This window comes from Neopsephotus bourkii, unplaced genomic scaffold (assembly GCF_033783945.1).
Source record: "Neopsephotus bourkii isolate Nb327-2 ecotype Australia unplaced genomic scaffold, CSIRO-AGI_Nbou_v1 NB_196, whole genome shotgun sequence".
Taxonomy (NCBI): Eukaryota; Metazoa; Chordata; class Aves; order Psittaciformes; family Psittacidae; genus Neopsephotus; species Neopsephotus bourkii.
In genome coordinates, this window is record NW_026900709.1 from 250,775 (window position 1) to 277,477 (window position 26,703).

The following is a 26,703-nucleotide window of genomic DNA, read 5'->3' on the forward strand; positions in this document are numbered from 1 at the left end:
TCCCTTCATGCCTCAGCCTGTATTGGTACTGAGGGTTGCCCTGACCTAAGTGCAGGACTTTCAATTGGCCTTGTGGAATCTCATGAAGTTCACACAGGCCCACTTCCCAAGTTTTTCCAGGTCCTTCTGGATGGCATCCCATTCCCTAGATGTGTCAACTGCATCACTCAGCTTGGTGTCATCTGTAAACTCTCCAAGGTTGCCCTTGATCACAATGTCTGTCATTGATGAAGATATTGAACAATACTGGTCCCAATACAGACCCCTGAGAAACACCACTTGTCATATCCATCTGAGCATTGAACTGTTGACCACTCAGTGGCAGCCATCCAGCCAATTTCTCATCCACCAAACAGTCCACCCATCAAATCCATATCTCCTCAATTGAGAGAGAATGTTATAAGGGACCGTGTCAAAGGCCTTACAGAATTTCAGAGAGATGACATCCATGGTTATTGACTTGCTCACTGATGTAGTCACTCCATTATAGAAGACCACTAGGCTGGTCAGGCAGGACTTGCCCTTGGTGAGGCAGTGGTGGCTGTTTGGAGTCACTTCCCTGTCTTCCGTGTGCCTTAGCTTAGCTTTGAGGATCATCTGTTCCATCATCTTCCCAGTCAGATTGATGAGGCTGACAGGCTAGTACCTCCCAGGATCCTCTTTAAATTTACAGAACCATTTCTTAGCATGTGTAGGAGTACAGCATTCTCTTCTAACTAATAAATAGTCAAACTACTGTTCTCTGTGTTAAATGGTTATTTTACTGGTGTAGGACAGTGTGGATAAGCAAATTATGGGAAAAAATTTAAATTGGAATTCCTATTTGAACATAAGGTTCTGTTGCTTCCAACATTCTGGTCTGGTTAGCAGCAAAATTGTATTAAATTGTGTGAAATATTTCCACTAAGCTGTACCTTTTAAATTTGAGAAAAGAATTAAATATGAGAAAATAATTCTGTGCTTTGATAATAACCTTGTTCACAGCTTATATCTGTCACTGTTTCTTTTTATTCCAGTACATGAAAAGCTATAAAGCAGCAGTAACAAAGGTTCAAAAATGTTGACAAAGGAGTGATCTATTCCACATGAAAATTAGTGTCTGCTCTGTACCTTCACAAGAAATCTGAACGCAAAAGGGTAAGCCCTTTTAATTGTTGCTGTGATCTGCTTTATAGAAAAGGATTATGCAAATGTTTGATTTTTCTTGGTTGAGTGGTATTTTAAGATTGTGACAGACTATTCAACTTACATTTTGTTTGTTCATTTTCCATTTAAAGCACTTGTAACAAAGCCACAAGGCTAAGTTTACAGACTTCGGGGGTTAGGGGGTCTACTTCTGCCCATTTCCCCTATTAAGCAGTGCCTGTTAGGTGAAGTCAGCTGTGGAGTGAATGGCAGGACCAAGTTGTTGACCCAGAGCTTGCTCAGTCTAGTAACTGTGTTTCACTAACCGTTTTGTTGAGTGAGAGAATAATGCTTGTTGGCATGACTATTACAAATAGGCTTTTGTGCTCTTTCCCCCCACCCCTCCTTTCTTTTTCTGCCCCTCCGTTCTCCACAGCTGATAACTCGCTGCTTAGGTTGAAAACACTGCTACGGTCCCCTGAAGCTGCAACCTTCTTGCTTTTCTTCTCTTTAAACAAAAAGGGCTTGTCTAGATAAAGGGAATTTTCACAGTATCACAGTATGTTAGAGATTGGAAGGGAACTCAAAAGATCATCTAGTCCAATCCCCCTGCCAGAGCAGGAACACCTAGATAAGATTACACAGGAACGTGTCCAGGCGGGTTTTGAATGTCTCCAGAAAAGGAGACTCCACAACCTCTCTGGGCAGCCTGTTCCAGTGTTCTGTCACCCTCATTGAGAAGAAGTTTCTTCTCAAGTTTAAGTGGAACCTCTTGTGTTCCAGTTTGTACCCATTTCCCCTTGTCCTTTCATTGTTTGCCACTGAGAAGAGCCTGGCTCCATCCTCGTGACACTCCCCCTTTATATATTTATATACACTAATAAGGTCACCCCTCAATCTCTTCTTTTCCAAACTATAGAGACCCAGCTCCCTCAGTCTTTTCTCATAAGGGAGATGCTCCACTCCCTTAATCATCTTAGTTGTCCTGCGCTGGACTCTCTCCAGCAGGTCCCTGTCCTTCTTAAACTGAGGGGCCCAGAACTGCACACAATATTCCAGATGAGGTCTCACCAGGGCAGAGTAGAGGGGAAGGAGGACCTCTCTCGACCTACTAACCACCCCCCTTCTAATACAACCCAGGATGCCATTGGCCTTCTTGGCCACAAGGGCACAGTATCGGCTCATGGTCACCCTGTCGTCCACTAGGACCTCCAGGTCCCTCTCCCCTACACTGCTCTCTAACAGGTCGTTCCCCAACCTATACTGGAACCTGGGGTTGTTCCTGCCCAGATGCAGGACTCTACACTTTCCCTTGTTATATTTCATCAAGTTACTCCCTGCCCAACTCTCCAGCCTGTCCAGGTCTCGCTGGATGGCAGCACAGCCTTCTGGCGTGTCGGCCACTCCTCCCAGCTTAGTGTCATCAGCAAACTTGCTGATAGTACACTCAATTCCCTCACCTAAATCATTGATGAATATATTAAATAATACTGGTCCCAGTACCGACCCTTGAGGCACTCCACTAGATACAGGCCTCCAACTAGACTCCGCCCCATAGACTACAACTCTCTGGCTTCTCTCCTTCAGCCAGTTCACAGTCCACCCCACTACCCCATCATCCAGACCACACTTCCTCAATTTAGCTGCGAGGATGCTGTGGGAGACTGTGTCAAACGCTTTGCTGAAGTCAAGGTAGACCACATCCACCGCTCTGCCATCATCCATCCACCGTGTTATTTCCTCATAAAAGGTTACGAGATTGGTCAAGCATGACTTCCCCTTGGTGAAGCCGTGTTGACTGCCCCTCATAACCCTCTTATCCTTGATATGCCTTAAGATGGCACCAAGGATAAGGTGTTCCATCACTTTCCCAGGAATGGAGGTGAGGCTGACCTGTCTATAGTTACCCGGGTCCTCCCTCCTGCCCTTTTTGAAGACGGGAGTGACATTTGCTTTCCTCCAGTCCTCAGGCACCTCTCCTGTTTCCCAAGACTTGGTAAAGATAATGGAGAGCGGTCTAGCAATGACCTCCGCCACTTCCCTCAGCACCCGCGGGTGCATCCCATCTGGACCCAAGGATTCATGGATGTCCAGATTGCTCAACTGGTCTTTAACCCATTCCTCATCGACTAAGGCAAACCGCTCCATTGACCAGTCTTCATCTGAGGTCTCAGCGGTACAGGGCTGAAGATCAGGACTGCCTCCAGCATAGTAGACAGAGACAAAGAAGGCATTCAGTAACTCTGCCATCTCTGTATCTTCTGTCACCAGGGCACCCGTCCCGTTCATCAGCGGGCCTACATTGCCTCTGGTGTTAGTTTTATCTGCCATGTATTTGAAAAAGCTCTTTCTGCTGTCCTTGACCCCTCTCGCCAGCTTTAATTCCAAGGAGGCCTTAGTCATCCTAGCTGTTTTCCTACATCCTCTAGCAGCAGCCTTATATTCTTCCCAAGTGGCCAGCCCTTCCTTCCATGACCTGTAAACTCTCCTCTTCCACTTCAGCATACCCAGCAATTCCCTATTTAGCCACGCAGGTCTCCTGGCCCTCTTCCTTGACTTCCTACGTGTCGGGATGCTTTGATCTTGAGCTCGGAAAAAGCAGTCCTTGAACGTCAACCAACTATCTTGGGCCCCTTTACCTTCAAGCAGCCTAGCCCATGGGATTTCCCCTAGCCATTGCTTGAAGAGGCCAAAGTTTGCCCTGTTAAAGTCCAGGGTTGCAATTCTACTTGCTATTCTACTGGCCCTACCACACAAGATCCTGAATTCCACCATCTCGTGGTCGCTGCAACCAAGGCAGCCCTCAACCTTCACTCCTTCGATCAGACCCTCCTTGTTAGTGAGGATGAGATCCAGCAGCGCACCTCTCCTGTGATTCGGAGAAAACTCCAGGAACAAACTTGCCAACAAAGTTTTCAAGCTGACAAGCAGGTATTCTTTATTGCGGCGCCGGGAGACACGGGGGATAAATCCTCCTAACGTGTGTCCCCGTACTGCTATACAAGCCACCCTTATATAGTCACTGGGCATACATACATATTCATGAGGCTACGTATGGATTACATCATTTTCCAGAGAGTTCCCCGCATGCGTACAGAATTGTGGTGCTGGTCTCTGAGGGTCAGTTACTTCTTCCAACAATCTTCATCACTTCTGGCAGCCTTTGAAGCACGCGCAGTAGATGCTCATACCAGTTTAATTGGTTCGTTAGCACCAGAGACATAATAATCCTCCTATCCTCCTACTTATCAGTTAGTTTAACTGTAGCCCATCCTGGACACCTGCCTTTCCCAGATACTCCTTATCCCTGTGTCCTGTTCTTCTAGACTGTTTTTCTTAAAACTAGGCCAACTATAACGATTTATCTTGTGAGAATTCTTAGTATGTTCTCTAGTTGTACTCTGTTTTTTTTCTCTATGTATCCTGCACCTCAGTAATTTTCCATTGCTACTGTTACAAAGCCATCAAACTTAACATTACTTAAAACGTCTTATAAAAGTTTCTATATCCCATTTTGTGATTTTGTGCCCCTTTGTCTCAAATTCCCCCCTTTTTCTGTCCTTTTGCAAATTCTTTTGCAACATTTTATATATTACCATTACCACCAAAAGTCTTTTTGAAATAATATCCCGTTTCTACCTGGTGCTTAGTTTCATTCCGTTTCCATTCTTCGTAATTTATCATAGACCGTTTACAACACCAGAGGGAACATTGTATCATACCACAAATAATCAATATTAAAATAATTAACACCAATATTCCTGTAACCAGTTGCCTCAACCAGGAGAGATTGGGTAACCATGAAGTTAACTTTTTCCATGTTTCTTCAAAGCCCCAGGAGGTGCCATCCATGGCCATTTCACGAAATATCTTAGTTTGTTTCCAAATTTCCTCCAGATCTGTTTCAATTCCACCACTTTAGTCTGTATAGGAACTACACCTTTCATTGATTATGGAAGAAACCCCTCTTTGTGATGCCAGTAACATGTCTAGAGCCATTCAGTTTTGTAATATCACCTTAGATAGGCTAGTTATCTCTTGTTCTGCCTAGATTATATCGATGTTTTTACTTTCCATTTCCTCTATGGTTGCCGAGATATTTACAATTGCCTTCTCTAATTCACTTACTGCCAAAGATGGAATTAGCCCTTTTACAAAACTGTGAAATGAGTTGTGCTGTTGAATAATAGGGTTAAACCCTCAATTAATTCGTTCAGCAAAACTTCTAATCCAGGTCCTGGAAGGGTACCTGTTGATAATAGTAAAATTGGGTATTACAGCACCTAAGGTGCATGCCCCCTTCCAGTTGGGGGTAAAATCTTATAAGCATTTTCCCACATAACCAATACCATCCTTTCCCTTTAGGAACGGGCCATCACTGAACTACGATACCATCTATGTTAATTGTTAATTGTATGATTGTAATTTGAATGGTGACCTACATCTGTGGCATTTAAACAAGCCTGATCTCCTACTCTGGTTTCTGATGTAATACCCCTTTGTGCACAGGTGTAGTATTTATTACCTGGGTTAGGATTAACTATTTCAAATGTTAACCTTTCCCTTGAATACAGATCGCTAGTGTTCACCCACAAATTTGTCCATGAGACAGTGTTAGGAATTGGAACTCCAATTAATGGGAGATCCAGGCTTTCTCCTGATTTAGGCAACTGTGCACACACCCAACAGTCATTATGATGAAAATATTAGTAACATTCTGCACTAATTTCAGGTATAAATTCTGGTCCCAAGCTTGTGCGCCAGTTATCATATGAGTCCAAATTATGACCGACACAATTTCATACGCAAGGGTACTGAAGGTTCGATCCACCCTGTCTTCTCTGGCTCTGGTGCTTTCTTTATTCTTGAATAATGTGCCCAAGCAGGTTGTTCCTTTATCTTCACTGCTGTAAAGGTGATCAATAATATCTGGTACAGTCCGCTCCACTTCTCCTGTAGAGGATCTCCTGAAAAATTCTTAACATAAACCCAGTCTCCAGATCTGAAAGGGTGAATTGGATAATCCAAACCTCTTGCTCTTTTCCCTATTATCTCCTCCAGTTGTTTTCCCAGATTGATCAGAAACTGTTGGAGATAGCCTTCTCCCACTTCCTGAAGACTTTCTCCTTTAAACTGGGACTGATACGGTCTTCCATACAAAATCTCAAACGGGCTAACCTCTTCTTTTGACCGGGGTCTAGTTCGAATTCTTAATAAAGCCAGTGGTAATGCCTGGTACCAATATAAATTTGTTTCCTGACATATTTTACTAATTTGTTGTTTAATCAGATGGTTCATCTTTTCTACTTGCCCACTGGCCTAAGGCCTATATGGAACATGCAGTTGCCAATCAGTTTCTAATTTTTTCCTAATTTCTTGTAACAATTTTGCACTAAAGTGCGAGTCTCGGTCAGAAGAAATTGCCTCTGGTACCCCAAAATGATCTTATTATCTTGTTAAATAATATTTTAATCACTTGTTTTGCATTATTTATTCTGTAAGGGAATGCTTCTGGCCAGCCTGAAAAAGTATCCGTTAACACCCATAAATATCGATAACCACCCCTTTTTTTTTTTTTTTTTTTTTTTGGTAATTCAGAAAAATCTATTTGCCACTGCTGTCCGGATAACTTCCTCTCCCAATTGTCCCAGTTTGATTTCTATTTTCAGTCTTAGGATTATTCTTAAGACATAGCTGACATTGTTTTGTCACTAATTGAACTGTGGTGTATAGATTTGTTTGTCTAAATATTTATGCAAAGAGTTGCTACCCCAATGAGTTTTATTATGTTCTTCCTGAGCTAACATCCAGAGCTGGTTATAGGGGATTACAATTCGCCCACCAGGTATTTGAGCCCAACCCTCTATTTTCCTGTCCCTTTAGATTCTCAATCAATTTTCTATCCTCTTTTGAATATCTAGGTTTAGATTTTTCAATTGGTAGTTTGCCGTCAGGGATTAAGGACATGATGTGAAATTGTTCAGCTGCTCGTTTGGCTTCAAAATTGGCCAAATTATTTCCAATTTCTTGATCAGAGCCACCTTGTTGATGCCCTTTACAGTACATAACAGCTACTTCTTCAGGTAGCTGAACAGCTTCCAGTAATTGTAGAATTTCTGTAGCATGGTTAACCTGTTTCCCTTGTGTGTTCAAAGGTCCACATTCTTTCCAGATAGCACCATGCACATGGACCACACCAAATGCATATTTAGAATCAGTCCTAATATTTATCCTTTTATCTTTAGCCAGTTCCAGGGCTCTTATTAATGCTATTATTTTTGACTTCTGTGCAGAGGTGTTACCAGGTGAAGGTTTAGACTTTTTTTTTCCCTGTGAAGTGGTGGTAATGGCATATCCTGCCTTTCATTTACCATTTTTCATGAAGCTACTACCATCAGTAAACCAAGAATCAGCATCTTCCAGAGGTCTTTCTTTCAAGTCTGGTCGGCTCAAATATACAGTCTCTATGGTGGTCAAGCAGTCTTTTGTTAGTGGTTCTGTCGACTGTTCCTGCAAAAGGATGCTGGATTCACAACGTTAGTGACCGCAATTTCTGTATTATCCTGTTCTACAATAGTGGCCTGGTATTTAAAAAAACGTGAAGGAGATAACCTCCTTTCTGCTCCAGGACTACTGATACCACATGGGACACTAGTACAGTAATCTTTTGTCCCAAAGTACATTTGCAAGCCTCTTTAATATTTGTGATAACTGCTGCCATAGCTTTTAGGCATCTGGGCCATCCTTTGCTCGCTTCATCCAGCTGTTTTGAAAAATAGGCCACTGCCCTTCTGTAGGGTCCTAGTTTTTGAGCAAGGACCCCCAAAGCTATTCCTTGCTCTTCACAGGAATATAGCCAAAAGGATTTAGTCACATCCAGGAGTCACAGAGCTGCAGTTCTCATTAGCTCTGTTTTTAAATTTCTAAAAACCCCTTCTGCTGTATCAGTCCATTCTAAAGAGGGAGAGTTTCCTTTCAACAGTTCATATAGGGGTCTTACCAGAACACCATAATCATGGATCCAAAATCTGCACCATCCAGTCATTCCCAGGGATGTCCGGAGCTCCTTGACGGTCGATGGTCTTGGAGTCTGGCAAATGGCTTCTTTTCTAGCAGTTCCAAGTTCTCTCTGTCCTCCTGTTATTTCATATCCTAGGTAGGAAACTTGGGTTTGGGTTAGTTGCGCCTTTTGTCTGGATACCCGATAACCATTCAGTCCCAGAAAATTTAACAATTCCACTGTCCACTTGATACTTTCTTCCTTTGTTTCTGTAGCAATTAACAGGTCATCCACATACTGTAACAGAGTCCCGTTTGAGTAGGTGGCTTCCATGATTCTAGTTCTCATGCTAGCTGATTTCCAAAAATTGCCGGACTGTTTGTTTTTTTTTTAACCCTTTATGTAAACTATCCAAGTTAATTGAGTTTCCCTTCCTCTGTCAGGATTTTCCCATTTAAAAGCCAATAATTGTGGCTTTCTTTGGCCAGTGGTAAGCAAAAGAAAGTGTCTTTTAAATCCAGGACGGCAAACCATTTTTGATTATTATTCAATTAATAATCTATATTTTAAAATTTATCAATTTTTTTTTTATTCCCTTTGATCTTCTAATTTTAAGGGATACTGTTTTATTCTAATTGGGTAGGCCCCCCCTTTTTATTTCCACTGTAACAGGCAAAGCATTTTTCGCCTTACCTGGAACTTCAGGTGCCCATACTCCCACATACACCTGATTAAGGATTTCTTCTATTTCAGGGAGGTTCTCCTTTTTGCTTTTCTGTTGAATTAAACTCAAAACTGCAATTAATTGTTTTTAACTCTGAATTCCATTTTGCCTTCTTTAAATGTTGCTTCTCGCCCTAACAAAGATTTTAGAGAATTTGGCATGCATAAAAATTTATGCATTCCGATTTGTTTTCCCAATTTGTACTTTAAAGGTTCCAAAAAGAATGCCTTTTTTTTTTTTTTTTTTCCTCTTTTCCTTGGTGGCCAGTAGCTCCCACATCTGTAACGAATTCTTTTCTCTCTTATTTAACACCAAATAAGTTACTCCTGTATCCACTAAAATTCCACTTTATTTCCCCTAGTTCATAGTCTTAATGTAACCAGTGGATCTGCTAGGGTAGATTCCCCAGGTCCCCGTCAGTTTAGTTCCAGTTCAGTCACCGGAGCCACTCCATGGCACTGCCCTCCCCAGGCAGTCTCACTTCCAGCGTCCAAAACCCCCCCATAGCACGCACACCGGTCCGGTCCCACAGAAGAGAAGAGCCCACTCCCCCACCTCCTGCAGACATCCCTCCTCCCACGCTCAAACACTGGAGCTGCTCGAGCTCCCCTCCTTTCCCCCTTGGTTTTCCTTTTTTTTTTTTCTCTTTTTCTCACAGCAGCTCCCCCTGCTCTGCAGGGCCTGCAGATGCCTGCCTCTGCAACGGCACTTCTGGTTTAACCCCTTCTTAACTCTGAATGTGGATGTGCCGCTGGTTGCCAGTGACAGAAATCTCTTCCTCCTTATCAATATCAGATAGGACAGAGGCAGAGGGTGCTCCTCTCAGAGGTACCTGTAGTACGTGATTTTCCACCTTATGTTCCTGATTACTGTTTTTTAACTTTAAACATCTTTCCCCAATATCAGAGGCTGAGCATCTCCAGCGTAACTTTCAGTTTTCCCTGTCCTTTTCCAAAGCCAAAATTAAGGAATCTGGTGGAGCTATATTAATTTTGCATTCAGTCTGTCACTCTGTGTGATTTCTTAAAGTGAAAAACGTATCTGCATACATTACTTCATCCCATTTTCCTTGCCCCCTTAAAACAACATTAATTGTAACAATGTATTATAGTTCAGAGTTCCATTTTTAGGCCATTTTTCCTGATCTTCCAAAGTATACAAAGTGCCACCATTGGTTACAATATTTTACCAATATTTTCTTATTTACCAAGCCCCCAGGAGACCCTCCAAGTTTTTTCCAGTGTGCCAAAATGCACCCAAAAGGATTCTTTTTCAAGATCTCTTCACTCTGCTGATTTTCCATTATCAATCTCACATTCACACACACACACACAGATGGGATCCCCAGACATACTCCCCACAGTTACAACACTTGAGACAAAGACAGAGACTTAAATTCAACCAAACAAACAACAGTTAATAACACAGTTATAACATCCTGTCACCAGTACCAGAATCGCAAGACCAAAATCATTACTGTAACAAGCCACAAAATAAGCGAATACCAGTAGAATCAAAAGCAATACTTCCTAACCCTTATAGCTCAGACCATATTGTAACATTAATAGGAGGGTTTCCTTGAACCCTTTATAGTTGACCAGCCTGTCAGTGTCCCAGGAAGGATGAGACCCTTGTGTCCGACCAGCCTGTCTGCGTCCCACTGTGGGAACCATACTGAACAGCCCACTGTATCGGAGGGTGATTCTACTAACCTATTCAGGGACCCCCGCTGACAGCATCACTGAATAAAATCCCTTATGGGCTGTTGATAGCACACTGGACACAAAACCATTTCCACAAGACACCCCCCTGTGTCTTGTAGGACCTAAATCACAAGATGATACCCCCTGCTTAGTTATAACAGTCTGTCACTGATACCAAAACCACAAGATCAAAATCCTTAATATAACAAGCCACAAAATAAATCAAATACAAGTAAAATCCAAAACCTTTTTCTGCAAGACACCCCCTGCGTCTTGCAAGACCCAAACCACAAGAAGCCCCCTGCTTCCTTTGGGTGTATACCAGTAAAATCCAAAACCTTTTTCTGCAAGACACCCCCTGCGTCTTGCAAGACCCAAACCACAAGAAGCCCCCTGCTTCCTTTGGGTGTATACCAGTAAAATCCAAAACCTTTTTCTGCAAGATACCCCCTGCGTCTTGCAGGACCCAAACCACAAGAAGCCCCCTGCTTCTTGTGGGTGTATACCGAACGGACGCTAGCAGCCGGGTATACGCCTTTACCTACGAGATTTCTTATCTCGATTTACGGAAGGCTTCCAAACCATGCGTACGCTTACCAAGCCAATTTACCAAACCAATTTACCAAACCAATTTACCAAACCAATTTACCAAACCGAGGTGCCCCCTGCACCTTACAGACTATACAAAAAAAAAGAATACCTTTTATGAGATGGTCCTTGTCTGCTCCCGCAGCGATCCGAATGAGTCGAGGGGTCCCTCCGGGAAAAATTCCCGAGGGCCCTAGGGAGCCCTGTCCTCAGCGGGTCCTGCAGCCGAGCTGAGAGGGTCCCATCTGGGTCGCCAAATTGATTCGGAGAAAACTCCAGGAACAAACTTGCCAACAAAGTTTTCAAGCTGACAAGCAGGTATTCTTTATTGCGGCGCCGGGAGACACGGGGGATAAATCCTCCTAACGTGTGTCCCCGTATTGCTATACAAGCCACCCTTATATAGTCACTGGGCATACATACATATTCATGAGGCTACGTATGGATTACATCATTTTCCAGAGAGTTCCCCGCATGCGTACAGAATTGTGGTGGTGGTCTCTGAGGGTCGGTTACTTCTTCCAACAATCTTCATCACTTCTGGCAGCCTTTGAAGCACGCGCAGTAGATGCTCATACCAGTATAATTGGTTCGTTAGCACCAGAGACATAATAATCCTCCTATCCTCCTACTTATCAGTTAGTTTAACTGTAGCCCATCCTGGACACCTGCCATTCCCAGATACTCCTTATCCCTGTGTCCTGTTCTTCTAGACTGTTTTTCTTAAAACTAGGCCAACTATAACGATTTATCTTGTGAGAATTCTTAGTATGTTCTCTAGTTGTACTCTGTTTTTTTTCTCTATGTATCCTGCACCTCAGTAATTTTTCATTGCTACTGTTACAAAGCCATCAAACTTAACATTACTTAAAACTTCTTATAAAAGTTTCTATATCCCATTTTGTGATTTTGTGCCCCTTTGTCTCACCTGGTTGGCTCATCCACCATTTACATGAGGAAGTTATCGTCTATACACTGGAGGAACCTCCTGGACTGCGGCTGGGTTGCCGAGTAGTCCTTCCAGCAAACATCAGGGAAGTTAAAATCCCCCACGACGACCACGGCCTGTGACTGTGAGGCCGCTCTCAGCTGCCTGTAGAAGGCCTCGTCAACTTCCTCACCCTGACCCAGTGGGCTGTAACAGACCCCCACAACAGTATCGCCCCTGCCAGCCTGTCCTTTAATTCTCACCCACAGACTCTCAACTTGCTCGTCATCTGTCCCCGGACAGAACTCAGTGCATTGTAGCTGCTCTCGCACATAAAGAGCAACCCCACCACCCCGCCTGGCTGGCCTGTCTTTCCTGAAAAGGACATAGCCCTCCATGACTATATTCCAGTCATGTGAGCTGTCCCACCACGTCTCTGTAATTGTCACCAGGTCATAATCTCCTGACTTAACACAGGTTTCTAGCTCCTCCTGCTTATTTCCCATGCTGTGCGCATTGGTGTACAGACATTTCAGGGGGCGAGCTGAGCACACCGATTTCACCCTAGGATTACAGAGGGCCTCCCAGTCTTCATCAATTCTGGAGCGCTGTCCCACTGAGGCAAGCCCAGCTACAACCCCATCCCCCTTCGAATCTAGTTTAAAGCTCTCCAAATGAGCCCTGCTAGTTCATGCCCCAGCACCCTTTTGCCTCTGTGCGATAAACCTTTCCCACATGCCAATGTCCAGACTGGTGCCCTATAAAACCAGCCGTTATCAAAGAATCCAAAGCCCTGCCTGCAGCACCAGCCTCGAAGCCAATCGTTTATGGACTGAATTTTCCCATTCAGTCCCACATCATCAACAGAAGATGGAAGGAGTGAGGAGAAGATCACTTGAGCCCCAGAGTCTTTCACCATCTGCCCCAAGGCCCTGTAGTCTTTCTTCATCCCCCTCAGACTGCGGGAAGCAGCTTCCCCCTCACCCGTCTGGAAGACCAGCAGCAGGTAGTAGTCTGTCGGGTGCACCAGGTTGGGGAGCGCCCTGGTGATATCCCTGATCTGGGCTCCAGGCAGACTGCACACTTCCCTATGATGAGGTTCAATTCTGCATATCGGGCCCTCTGTTCCTTTCAGAATGGAATCACCTACTACAGTGACCCTTCTTTCCTTCTTATCAGAGGCAGTCTTGAGGTGTGAAGTCGACTGCTTTTTCCTATGTGGCCTTGTAGGTGGGCCTTGCACCACATCCTCACCTACCTCTCCTTCAAGATCCAGGGCCTCAAACCTATTACGGAAGATCACCTGGGGAAGCAGGGCAGGAAGGGAGGAGGGGTTTTCCCTTGATTTATTGGAAAAAGGCAAAATTTGCAGACATAGAATGTTATGGATAAGTATTTATGGAAGTGGTTGTGATATACTTGTTAAAAACATTAAATAATTTAAATATTTTCAAAGTGTGGATAGGAAGCTAAGAGGCTCTGGAAAACAATGTTTTCTTTAGCTGAAAGGAAGGTAGGCTAAAATTATGTAGCAAATTTCTGTTGTTTTGAGACTATAAACAAAACATTTGTTTAGCATTCTAGTGGTTAATAAAAGCTTTTTCTTGTCTTGCTTATTTCAGTTTCAGCAATGTGCTTTAGAGCAAGTACATACCGCTTCATTTGATTTTAAATCCCCAAATCCATTGAAGTACCTCAGAGAAAGTGTAGAGCTAAAGTCAGATTAGGTTGAGTCAGTCTGTCGATGATGCTGGCTTTCCCAAAGGTTATCTTTAATCTGGCACCAAGATGGCTATTGCTATGATATTATTGCCCCTTCAAAGTGCTCACATGATTTCATTACTTCTTAAAGATGGATCAGTAGTGTCCAGTTCCCTTCTGACCTCCTTTGTGTCTCTTGATGTCTCCAGTATAAGTGTTATACAAACTATGCTTCAAGTAAAAGTCCCTTGAATTTTGTATTATTGCTGTGGCATTATCTTGTAGGATGACCAAGGATAACTTCAGTTCCTGCTGGTTTTCAGAAAGTCAGCCTGTGTGTTGATGACTTTTGCTGTTACTTCCCAATTCTGTCTTGGACAGGTCCTATGGTTCTTATTTCATGGATGGTTGGGATGTAAGGGGGCTGTTCTTGACTTCCTCTCTAAAATAAAACAATGGGTATACAAGTAGCTAGCTTTCTTCTTTAGACTCTTGTACATAGCTAAATGTTCTTTGTTAAAAGACCTTTCTCATGGGGCAAAAAAAAAAAAAAAAAGGGGGTGTGTGAAGACAAATAATACTCAAAAAGAAAAAGAAAAACTCAAAGCATGTCAGTTGCAAAAGGTTCTTGTAACCTGGGAACAAATGGGAGGAGATGGATTTTTTTCTTTCTAACAACAGCAACTCAAAATCTCTCCTATGTATGTACTGGATTCTCCTTTTATCTCTGCACTTGAAAAAGACTACCTAAAAGGTCTCTCCTACCACAGGACAGGGCAAAGTCAGACCGATTGGCAAAAAATATTGATAGGACTCGTTACCAGTCCAAAACACAGAATCATTTTGTAGAGATAGACTTACATGAAACAGATTTATTTAAGATGCTTAGATACAAATTCTTTTGCTGATTTGCAGCAGGCTTATCAAGTATTTGGAGTACTGGAATTTAAAGACAAAGCTGGTTTTAAGTTCGAAGTCCTGTTTACTGTAGCAGTAATGTACTGCAGTAGTAAATGGTAGGAGGTTCTAGCATGCATGACCTGGTTCATCTGGATAACACTATTGGGTTTTTTTATTTTTTTTTTTTTTTTAGTGACTCTGCTTTGGTTAATTTTAACTTCATTTTCTGATTCTTGATTAGCTCAGTGGTAAGTTGTCACTATAGCATTCGACTCCCTAAGGACATGATCCATAAGGCAGATTTTTCCAGTGGAGGGTCATGATTCAACTGATTTACACATAATTTAAACAGCAGTTGGCCTAATACCCTGAAGTGGCATTTGAGATACTTAAAGTCCAAGAGCTGGATCCCATAAATTAGTGTTTGTGTTACGTACTCTTTAGAGACCTGCAGGAGCAGCCAGTGGGACATGTAATGCTCCTTGTATTGTTTTTTTCAATAGGTATGTGGAGTTAAATTCTCAAGATTAAGAAAGCAGTTGCACTTAACGCAGAAATGCTATTTAACATTTCATTGGCAAAGCTTTGTTTCATCAAAGTTGATGTAATATTTGTTTGCCTAGACTCTGTGTTTGGATTTATAGTTTTATGGCCAAATAAATGAACATTGTAAAAATGTCTTCATGTGGTTGGAGCAAGCTAATGAACTCTGACTTTTGCATTTACTGATGTTTTACATTTTTTGTAGTTTAGTGCTGAGCTGTGTTTAGTTACTTAAAACAGTTTTTCTAAGACAGAGAATTTGTCTCCATGTTTGCATCACAGTGATATTGTCAAGCTGAGCAGATGTCTCAGAATGCTGTATAGAGGCAGCAGATTGAAGATGAATGAGTTGAATTAATGTCTTTTCTGGCTATTTTAGAGCAACTTGCCTGCGGACCTAAGTGTAACTGTCACTTCACCCAAGCCCTTATTTACTGAAAGATTTCCTATGTATATTGATGCTGTGGTTTCCAGTTCAGTACTGCAGTATGAACCAGTGTGAGAGTTGGCAGTGCAGAACTTTGTGCCAGTGTGAGAGAAGGGCAACGTAAGTAGGAGTGTTTGGGGACAGAAGGCAGGGAAAAGCACAACTGCTCTAAGAGTGTGTTAAAATCAAATGTGAAACTGTTCACATGACTAATGATAGAGTAACATCAGAACAAAACATGTTTAAATAGCTATGTTTCTGTGAAGTGTTTTTCAGCTGGCTAGATGGTGAGTGGTTAAAGTGCATTAGCAAAGTTTCTAGAAGAATCAGACGCTATGGTGTAGATTGGTTTTCAAGTAGCAGTAATTATGATTAAGGCAAAACTGTACAAAATATCTCATAAAGTGGTAACTAAATTGGTGGGTCATGGTTTGGAGCTGTATGTTTTAATAAGTAATATTATCCATTTATAAATAATATGTGCATTAAATTTTTTTTCCCCTTAAAACAGTTAAAACCATTTTTGTATTTTTATGGTATTCTGAGTGTGAGTAAAACATACTAAGATGGTGTTCAAATAGGACGGCAGAGCTGTTATGTACATAATCTGGATTTTGAAGTTCTTCCTGTAAGTCTTCAAGCCTACAAGAAAAGCAATGAAATACAGTATTCATTCCCAGGTGTCTGCCTGATTGGGATCTTTTTTCGTTCTTGTTTTTCTTTCATTTTATGTGCATCCTGTTTTCAGAGCTAACAAGTTTAGGTGTACCCATAAAAATCTGCGTGCCCAATATTGCTGACCATGATCTGTTTATTAAAACTGTTTCTCTCCTTTGCTATTTCTGCCAAGCTGCTGCCATAGTCTGCCCCTAGGTCTCTGCTTCCCCTTCCAAACAGCTAGGCTGGTTGTGTCACTGGTTTTTCTCTGTTGTCTGTGTAGTACTGGCAAGGAGACATCCAAGGCTGCAGCCAAATGACTGAAAATGTAAAATTTCTTCTCAGTCTGTTTCAGGATGTTACCTTGAGTTTCCTAGGGTCACCTACATTACAGGCATCCTGCTGTTTTGGGGAGAGTCACTCCTTTTTAGAGGGCCATTAAACTTTTGCAGGTGGTGAAGATTCTGATACATTTCTAATTACATTCTTCTTTATAGGCAATTATCCTTTTTTTTAAACCTGCATCTGGTTGCATTATTTTTATTTTTAATTCAGCTTTAGGCTTTAGCATCTCTGAAATGCAAGTACTTATATCATTTTAATCTCAAACTTCTTGCAGTATTATTAGAATAAATGGGTGCATTGCAGTGCCTTTTGGCATAATGTGTAAGGTCAAACTCTAATTACCCTTTAGTTTAAGTTATGTTTGAAACATTTAATTCTAGCTGCTTTATCCCTGTTAATTAAAATAACCAGAACTGAGGACTCATCTGTAGAAGAAAGGGGTTCATCATTACCAAAATCTGCTGTCATTCAGAAGTGTCACCAGCCTGATGCAGTCAGTGAACTTCTTAGATACCCTGCTGCATCACTGCTCCAATCTTTGTGATTTGCTGTAATCTTATAGACTAGCCTGATTGACTTTACGGAACACACATGGATTGCAGTGACACAAGGAATGCAATGGTGACCCAGTTAGTCGCTCTTCGGTGTGACAGGTGGAGAAAAGTGTGTCATAAGTGGTTTCCAAAAAGGCTGTCAATAGCTTGAATACATATAACCTGTGTTTAAAAAAACCAACCAAACAAAAACTGAATGGATCTTTGTTTTGCATTTGTGACTTCGTCCCCTACCCCCATGTGGCTTGAACTGTGCTTGGAAAAAACACCTGTGTTTGTAGTTGCCTCTTTGCTGTCTAAATGCTTACTTGGGTTACAATGTTATGCTTTTGAAATTCCTCATCAAAACTACTTGCTTCCTTTCTTTACTTACCTACAGAAAATCTGACATCTGGCCTTATTAGGAATACATAATCGCTATCAGATTCTGCATTTGTAGAGGTAGACTTTTTGCTATAAGTAAAGAGATGAATCAAAATATCAGAGGTGAGCTCTAATGGTTTTATGAGACAACTCTATACTATATTTTATTCTTTTCATCTCTAGCAGAGGTTTAGACAGAGAAGTTGCACAGATCTCATCTACCAAACCCTGAATTCCATTTTTAAATGCAAGTCTGTTCTTCCATACTTCTGAGTCATGTAAACTATTAAATTAAAAACCAGTTAATCCATCTGTGGTAAGCAGCTCAGTGGCTTTCCACAGTAGATTCTTATTTATTAGGTAATTTCATTTTTATCTGACACTGGTTACATGTTTCCATTCATAGATTATTTTTAAGATCTCTCTCCCTAAAGTTAACATTCCTGACATGTATGAAGAGTTCTGTGTTTTTTTGTCCTCCTGGAGTGGAAAGATCAGCTGTAATATTTTTTTGACTGCTCTTGAGACAGGGAGAGAATCGCATTTCACGTTTCAAAGGTTATGGATTTAGCATGAAAACATATAATCTTGTTAAGAATCAAAGTACAGTATTATATTTCATGTTGTATTTTATTTTCTTATTGTTTATTTGTTTTTATATTTATAAATCACTGCCTCTTCATTCAGTTCCAGATTTAGAGAGGAAAATTTAGAGGTTTGTTTATCACATTAATCTGTGTCAGGAGGTTGTTTTGATTCTGACCTTTTACAGACAGAAGTAACATAACTAAAATAAAAAAAAAGGTTAATAATAATCATAGAATCATGGTATAATTAGGTTTGGAAGGGATCTAACAGAAATATAAAAGCAGTAAAGTACCTTCCCCCTATTTGGATTACTTCCTTTAAATTGCTGCTTCCTTTTCATCCTCACCTTTAACTCTTTTGTACCAGAGAAGTGGGAAGACTGAAGCTACCCAAAGTGTATTCAAGGTCTTAGATGTATTAGAAGTGATGCTTCCACAGTTCTGTAACCATAATTCCTGATATTATTAATGTTTTGGTAATTGAGACACTTCTGTTGAAATGGAAGTACAGAAACCCAAGAGGCTTACAAATGTCTGAAAATGTGAGCCAGATGTTTTGCTTCACTTAAATATTGCCTAGGCTGTAAATGACAGCTTTGTTCATAACATTTAGAGGGATTTATGAAAGTCTTTACTTTGACAGCTCAAAAACTTGATGCATGATTTAGCCATTAATAAAAGCTTACCTAATTGGCTCAGTAGTCATGTGTACTATGTAAATCACCTCTTTTTTTCATTTTTAAATCGCTATGGAATTTGAGATAGAGATGAAAACTCCAAAGGATGTTTCTGAATAAATGTAATCAAATCATACTGTTGTAAACCAAAATCTGCTTTATCAGAGAAGAATGCTTAGATTTTGATGTATTTAAAACAAATAAACAAAAAACATGATTAAATAGGTTATGTTTCAGTGATGCAGGAATAGCAGAAAATAAAGGCCTGCCATGTTACTGTTTAAGGGCATTAAAAAAACGCAAGAAAACAAAACCACAAAACAACAAAGACCTTCTATGAACTTTGTAGCACCTAAAATAGAAGCATTTTTAAAGAAACTTCAAAAAATCAACTTACCATATTTTAAATGGATTTTTTAACTTATGCTCTTCTGGGGTTCATGGTTGTGTGGTGGTAAGTAGGGATTCTGTCTATGTGTCCCCTTCTGCATGCTGCCTTCATCTCTGCCTCTTCAGGAATGTTTTGTCTTCCTGGGTTAATTTAAACCTTATTGCTCCAAAAGTAACTCTCAATTATATCTGTTATGTGTTTACTCTGCCACACTGGGACCTGGGACATCAATATGTAAGACTCTTAAAAAGTGCATACGCTTGACTGCCCTTCTGCCTTTGTGAATGAGCTTCACTGTAATCCATGGTGAGGGCCTTGAATATGTACAAATTCAGTGATTCACGGTATTACCATGGGCACAGTAATCCTGCTTTTGAAGCCTGGATGGAACAGGTAGGATTGACATCCTTCCTCTTTTGTTGATCTAGCTATGTTATTGGCCATAACATGAGGAATGGGATCATAAATTTAGTAGAAGTTGGCACACTGTCCTGTTTGTGTTTCCACCTTTTTTGTTCTCTGCTTTGAAAGCTCCACGTAGCTATCAGTTAATGAAATAGTAGTAGATATCTTCTGTTTGAGAAGTTACATTCTGATTCTGTAGTAGTGTCGTGCTAACTGTAAAATAAATAGAAACTATCTAAGCTTGTGGTAAAAAAACAAAACCAACAACAAACCTCCCCCAGAAACCAAAACCCAAAACAAAAAAAAAACCTGCTCCCCCAAAAAACTGCTAGAAAATATTTTCCATTTAGAGAAATCCTTATGCACAAATGTGAAATTCAGAAGTCCTGTGTTTTACTGCAGCTGTCCATTCTTTCAGTGCCATTGGGAAGCTGTGTATTGTGTCTCCATTTTAATTTATGCACCTACAAGATGGAATGATAATAATCATGTAGAAGTACTTGTAAACTTTATCTAATGTCAATGGATGCTTCTACATCCTTTGTTGAAAGATTTCATAGATGGCAAATGCATTATGGGAGAGGAAGCAGCTTCTCCAGTGTTAATAAGCAACTAACTTCCTTTGTTATACCAATTTTAGCTCCAACATTAGTTTGGCATAAAAAAAGAAATAATCATTTGGCGTATTAGTTCTGACTTCTTTATTTTTTTTATCCGGAGGGGAAGGCGTTGGCTCTAGAGAATTTGAAGGAAATTCAGGGGTTGGTTCATTTGTTTTAGTGTAAGGTTGGTTGTTTTTTTGTTTTGTTTTTCTTTTGGCTGCTTAGTTAAGTGCTTCTGTTCAGTTTCCCACTGGCTTGATTCAAACTGCATTTGAAAACTTGATACCTACTAACTGGTGTAGAGTCTAGTCTGGGTGTTAATTCATGTGGGAGTGTCTTGAGATTTTACTTCTTGAAAAGAATTCTTATACCGGCACTTCCAATGATATTCTCCTTTTGAAGGAGCTATAAAGTGAGAGATTATTTTAATTTGTCTCCTGTAGTAATCATGTTCTCATCTTGTTGCTTCTGATGTTAATGAAGTTTAAAAAATGTTGGTGGTGTTGATGGTTCTTGTGCTTTCTTGAAGCCAGAGTCCAGTTACAATACAGGTTAATTTCTCTAAGTTTAAACATACAAAGCTAAGCTGTTTTTAAAAATATTAGAGAGTCATGACCAGGAAGGTATACTTTTTAAAATCCAGTTAGCAGACACACACATTCTTGGATGAAAAGGGAAGGTGCAATTAATTTTGCATAATCATATGTGCAGTGTTATTCCAATAAGATTTAAATATAGATAGTTTGAGAAACAAATTAGAGCTGGCATGCTCATAGTCATAAACAGAGTGAAGAAAAAGGAACATACATGTTTGGCAGAGTAATGGGGAACTTCCATCCACACTATACTGTAGTACTTTGTCTCTGTTAATCCTCACTTAAAACAATACTTCTCTTCCTTTCCAGCTTATCAAGGCATGTAAGTAATTTCACATGTAATTTTTTTCTCCTAGCTGAAATAATGTTTTATGCTTTCAGTTCTCAAGGTAACTGCTAATTACTAATTTTGATTTTCATCTCTCCTCCCCTGACCCTAACAGTAGGGTTTGTTTTTTTTTCTCTTCCTCTTTTCTTTACATATAGAAATTTGTGTTGTGGAGATACTGATTTTTTTCTATGAGAAGCACAGTTTTTCTCAAGTCACTTAGATGCTCTTGTTCTGGTTTTGTTTTCTTTTCCTTTTTTTTTTTTTTTTTCTAAGGCAGAGTCAAAAATGTTTGTGAGGATTCAGTAACAAGTAACAAATCCTTCTTGTCTGCATGCCATTAATGAGCCAGTTGAGAGTGCACATCTATGTGCATATATTTTCAAGCCATTTCAAAAGAATGAGCTTTGCTTGAGTCATCGTGCGTAAGTCTTCCATTAAAACAGAATGAGTTTTGGAGAAGAGCAGAAAACTGTAACTAAAGATGTGTGTTTGAGCAAGATTTTTATAGCGCTGGACTGTAATGACTATTTCCTGTTACAGAAATTCTCACAATTGCTGCATTTCTCCATTATTAATTTTGTGCTCAATTTTTTTTTTTTTCACAAAATTTAAAACTGCAATCAAAGCAAGACTGTTTAAGATTGGTAATTTCACACAAGCTTATTCTTTTTCTGTACTAGCTATTTCTATTGAAATGAACTGGGAAATGCTTAAATACCAGTAGAGATGTTTTCTTGTATGGTGGTTTCTTTGATTGTCTATATATATATATATATATATATATATAATGTGTAGCAACATTCAAGTGCTGTGGAAAAGCAGTATTCAAGAAGTGTTTGTGAAGTTCTGTTTGTATATGAATCCAAAACATCGAGTAATTTAATTTTCATGAGCAACCACCAGTATTATTTCTGTGTGATTACTTAAGTTACTTGTAGGACAATCTGAATAGTTCTCCGTGATTGATATGACTGATAAAATTGACAACATCAATCTGTGTTGTTGGGGAAGGAGGAGGAGAGAATAGCATGTAGTTTGGTGTAACAGTTGGATATGGGGTGGAGTTTTATGTTGATGGCTCTGATTTTTTTTTTCACCAGATGACTTCTAGGTTTGGTTCTTGAAAACAGCATGGTCTCAAGTGCATGAATGCAGTAGAGAGTTGTTCTATGTTATGTGGTTTTGCTTTGGGTTCTTCTCTCAAAATAAACAACTATCTAGGAGAAGATTCTCTATGGCTACATGCGACAAGAGTCTCTCAAGAGTCCACACACTGGTGTTTCTCTTACTGCAGGACAGCTGGTAGCCTCTGCAAGTTGTGCTTTCCAAGGAAGTCAGCAGTAGACATTCAGATGCTTGGTGCTGACTGGTAGAGACAGGTGTTAAATATGTATGTGTAAAGTTCAAGTGGAATTAACTTGCAGTCTTCAGCTGCAAAAATACCTTTTAAAAGCATATTTAAATGGAGTAGTTTTTTATTCGCTGTGGATCTGTACACTGATTTCTTGAAACCTTGGTAGTGAAGCTTAAATTTCTGAAAGAACTGAGGTGCTGTGAAACAGTTTTGCTTCAGTGTTTATGAATCTAATTCCCGTACCCAGAGTTGATAGGTTGGATCTGCATAGAAAGAAAAGGAAAGAAATGCCTATCATATGTATTAAAGCCATTCAATAGAAACTTTCTGGCAAGGGCCCACTTCTAGTTTTTAACCACTGTTTTTCTGTGGTTTGCTTGTTTGTTTGGGTGGGTTTCTTTGTTTGGGTTTTCCCCCTTTTTCCCCCCAGTTTTCAAGGAAAGTCTAAAAATTGCTTTCTTTGAAAAGATACTGGTACCTGCTTTTCACATACCTCTCCTTTTACATCCTGTAGTTCAGTTATGGGCTCAGTCATTTGATCTGTTAATAGTAGCTGTCTATTATATTTTCTCCATATACTCAGGAGGATGACTTCTATTTATTTCTCTCCTCTGGTTCTGGAAGTTCAGCACAGATTGGTACCTACCTGGGGAGTGAGTGAGCTATGGTATCCACCTGGGGAACGAATGAGCTGTGAGCCTTAAATCATCATGAGCTATACATTTCATAGTAGATCATTCTCAAGGTATCATACACTTGTAAAGATCAGAAGACACTCCTTCCTTCCCAAATATTGGAGATGCCTCATTGAGAGTTTTTCTATGTAAAGCTGACAAAAAATGAGAACATGGTAGACTTGCAGCATATTTGAACTACATGGAAAGTAATTTGAGCCAGGGACTGCAGTGATATCTTCCTAGTCCCAAGTAGCTGGTACCATTCTGTGTGTGATACAATGAATGTTTGAGTCTAACCTTGCTGATCTGCCATGCTTTTAAACACTGAAATGTTCTCCTTAGTCCTGACCATGTGAAAAGATACAGAGCACTCCTATCCAGGAAAGGTGAAGAAATTTAAGTCTTGATAGCTTTGAAATTCTATTATGTAATAGTCTATATCCCAGTAATTTCTTCAAAATTACTCTAGGATGCATCAGCATCACTTACCAATTTCTCAAAAAAAAAAAAAAAAAAAAAAAAAGATTTACAATAACTGTAGTAGTGTGAAATACCCGGATGTTTCTCCTTAATGCAAATTGTAATGAACTACTTGAACACATGCCTGATCTACAAGACGGAGATGAGATTAATTTGTCATAAATACGATTTTGGTTCCCATGCTATTGTGTTATTTTAATATCTGTGCTTTTAACATCATATCACGTCCTTGTTGAAATGTTAGGATTCCTCAGAATGTATTCAGAAGGATTAAAGAAGATAAGATAAAGGAATGTAATATGATAAAGCCTAAAACCCAGTATAATCTAACTTTCAAGATACTCAGAGATTCATTTAAATAGAAGTGACAAAAATGGGTGTTAACCAACTTTTTTCAATTTTAAAAACTGTTGAAATCACTTAAAGCCTATCTCATCTGTATAAATAAAATTTAATGCTGTCTTTGAGGCTAACCAGTTAAAGGAAAGATTCTGATATATTAACATCAATGAGAAATCTGTTGACTTCAATAGTAAGGGAATGTGTGTTCAATATTGATTTAAAAAGTCTTTGTGAAACGAAAGAGGCTTTAAACTTTTGTTGAATGAATGACATTTGTATCTCATTGTTTCAGAGGCATGCAATTTGTTAATAAATTGGCTATGAGAAAATCAGTTGAAAAATATCTCTGCCACACAGATTTCTAGCATGACCTATAGCTCAGGGAGGGAAATGGGCATAGGAACTGGACTGTAAAAGATAGAAAGCAATTATATATGCACTCTGAATAGCAGTCTCTGCACCTTGAATTTATACAGGGCTCTGGTTCTCCTTTGAGGGAGAGTTGTGGAACAAAGGCTCCCTCCCAAATTAAGGTGCAAAGTGTGGGCTTGAAGTCCTGCAGGTAAATATGTTTAATTATGTCATCTTTTTATTTCTTCCCCCTTTTGGCATGATTATAAGGTTTTAGCATGTAGTTCTCATTTCCATGAGAGGATGAGATCTGTTAATTTTTCATTGATCTTTTAAACTAAAAAACAAATAACCCAACCAAAAAAAACCAACAAAACAAACACACGAAAAAACCCAACAACCCAAAACCAAAAAAACACACAACAAACCAGAAAAATCCAAACAACAAAAACCAACCCATCACCACCTGCCCCCAAAACGGAAAAGTTTTTACAATTAAAAAACCCCTCAAAGTGTGCCTACAAATGGTTACAAAACCATTTGTAGTGTCCCAGTTAAGAGATCTTTGGGAGAGGGTGATTATATCTTTAATTTTGTGTTCATAGTAAATTGGAGCAAGCTGTTGAGCTCCTGGAGAGACATTGCAGCAGAGAAACATCCAGTGAAGTCTATACAGAAGCAAAGGTAATACAGAAGGGATCTGTGTGGGGAGACACAGGCACATTTTTTCTCATTCTTCTCCTGCTGGTTGTTCTCTGGTACCTACTCAGAAATTTTCTGGTGGTTCTGTCTAAAGAGACATCAGGGTCTCTTCCTCTTAATCATCTTTTACTTAGTATTTTAGAATACCTGAGTCTTTCAATCTCTGCCTTTTCTGTCAGTTGCACTTTCCACAATGTGATCGTGGAAATGCAATGAATATAATAAATACAGCTCTTTGGAAAACCCAAAGATTTCAAGTAAATTCAATGAACAGTTTGAAAATAATCTGCCAGTAATTAAGTAAACAGCTTCTCTAGATTGTGCATGGAGCAGTCAGCTCTTCCAGAAGAGAGGGTGATGCCAATATAGATATTCTGCATTTCTTTACTTTTGATTGTGTATAAGATTCCAAGCAAGGGCTGGGTGTAAAATCTTGGAGAATTATTCATGCTGTGTGTCAAAAACTTGAGTCCAGTATCCCTCCTACTAGAACTGTTCAATTTTTAAGAGCTCGTCTGTGTTTACCTGTTGTGATGGAGCCCCTTGCTGAATCCCGCCCCATTGCTGTTAAAACACTAACAAAGCTCCCCAGGCTCTCCGTCATCCAGCTGAAACTAGTGGGGTGGGCAAAAATCTTGTTCAGATTCCATATGGATAATCAGATGGCTAATGGAATGTCAAATACAGAACCTTTTGTCTGCAAGTGAGCAAGATTCTTGTCTTTTGGAAACAGATGAAAGTAACCACAAGAATGATCAGGGGACTGGAGCACCTCCCATATGAAGACAGGCTGAGAAAGTTGTGGCTCTTCAGCCTGGAGAAGAGAAGGCTGCGTGGAGACCTCATAGCAGCCTTCCAGTATCTGAAGGAGGCCTATAGGGATGCCGGAGAGGGCCTCTTCATTAGGGACTGTAGTGATAGGACAAGGGTAATGGGTTAAAACTTAAACAGGGGAAGTTTAGATTGGATATAAGGAGGAAATTCCTGTTAGGGTGGTGAGGCACTGGAATGGGTTGCCCAGGGAGGTTGTGACTGCTCCATCCCTGGCAGTGTTCAAGGCCAGGTTGGACGAGGCCTTGGGTGATATGGTGTAGAGCGAGGTGTGTCTGCCCATGGCAGAGGGGCTGGAACTTGATGATCTTAAGGTCCTTTCCAACCCTAACTATTCTATGAATCTATGATTCTAAGTGCTTTGAGAGGGAACATGTATAAAGCCTTTCTGTTCACTCTTGAGCATCTGACATCTGTAAGTTCTTGTACAGCAGAGTAAAAATTAGGCTGACACAACTGAAATCGTTTGTCTTTCACTAGACGCTTCTGGATTTGAGGAAGAAGGAAGCTCTTCTTGTATCCTGGATGTGATTATTCCATCACAGTGAACAAAATAAGAATATCATTTTTTTCTTGCAAAATATAACATGTTTGGAAAGAAGGGAGCATTCCTGGTTTTAAGATTACTAGTTTGTACAGTATAAAATTCAGTTTGTTCCATGAGTAATGTAATCCACTAATACATACCAGCACAAGCATAATACGAAATAATTGCTTAAAAATAAATATGCTGAAAAATGCATTTTTTTAATACTTTTAATACTTTAAAAGCCAGATCTAGAGAACTGGTTTTGTGAAAGAAATGAATTTTTTATTTCT

General features: G+C 40.1%; 1 protein-coding gene across 11 annotated transcripts in view; it reads left to right on the forward strand.

The window, feature by feature from the left end:
* GULP1 (GULP PTB domain containing engulfment adaptor 1) overlaps nucleotides 1–26,703 on the forward strand; it is a 170,490-nt gene that overhangs the window by 56,510 nt on the left and 87,277 nt on the right. For 8 of the 11 annotated variants that reach the window (XM_061376078.1, XM_061376004.1, XM_061376103.1 and 5 more), the window contains exon 2: nucleotides 1,017–1,137. The exons of 2 other annotated variants lie outside the window; for them this stretch is intronic. The gene's annotated coding sequence lies outside the window, so the exon portion shown is untranslated. Of the gene's footprint in view, nucleotides 1–1,016; nucleotides 1,138–24,964; nucleotides 25,036–26,703 lie in introns of those variants that run through there. One more of the 11 variants, XM_061376030.1, reaches the window with a different exon arrangement.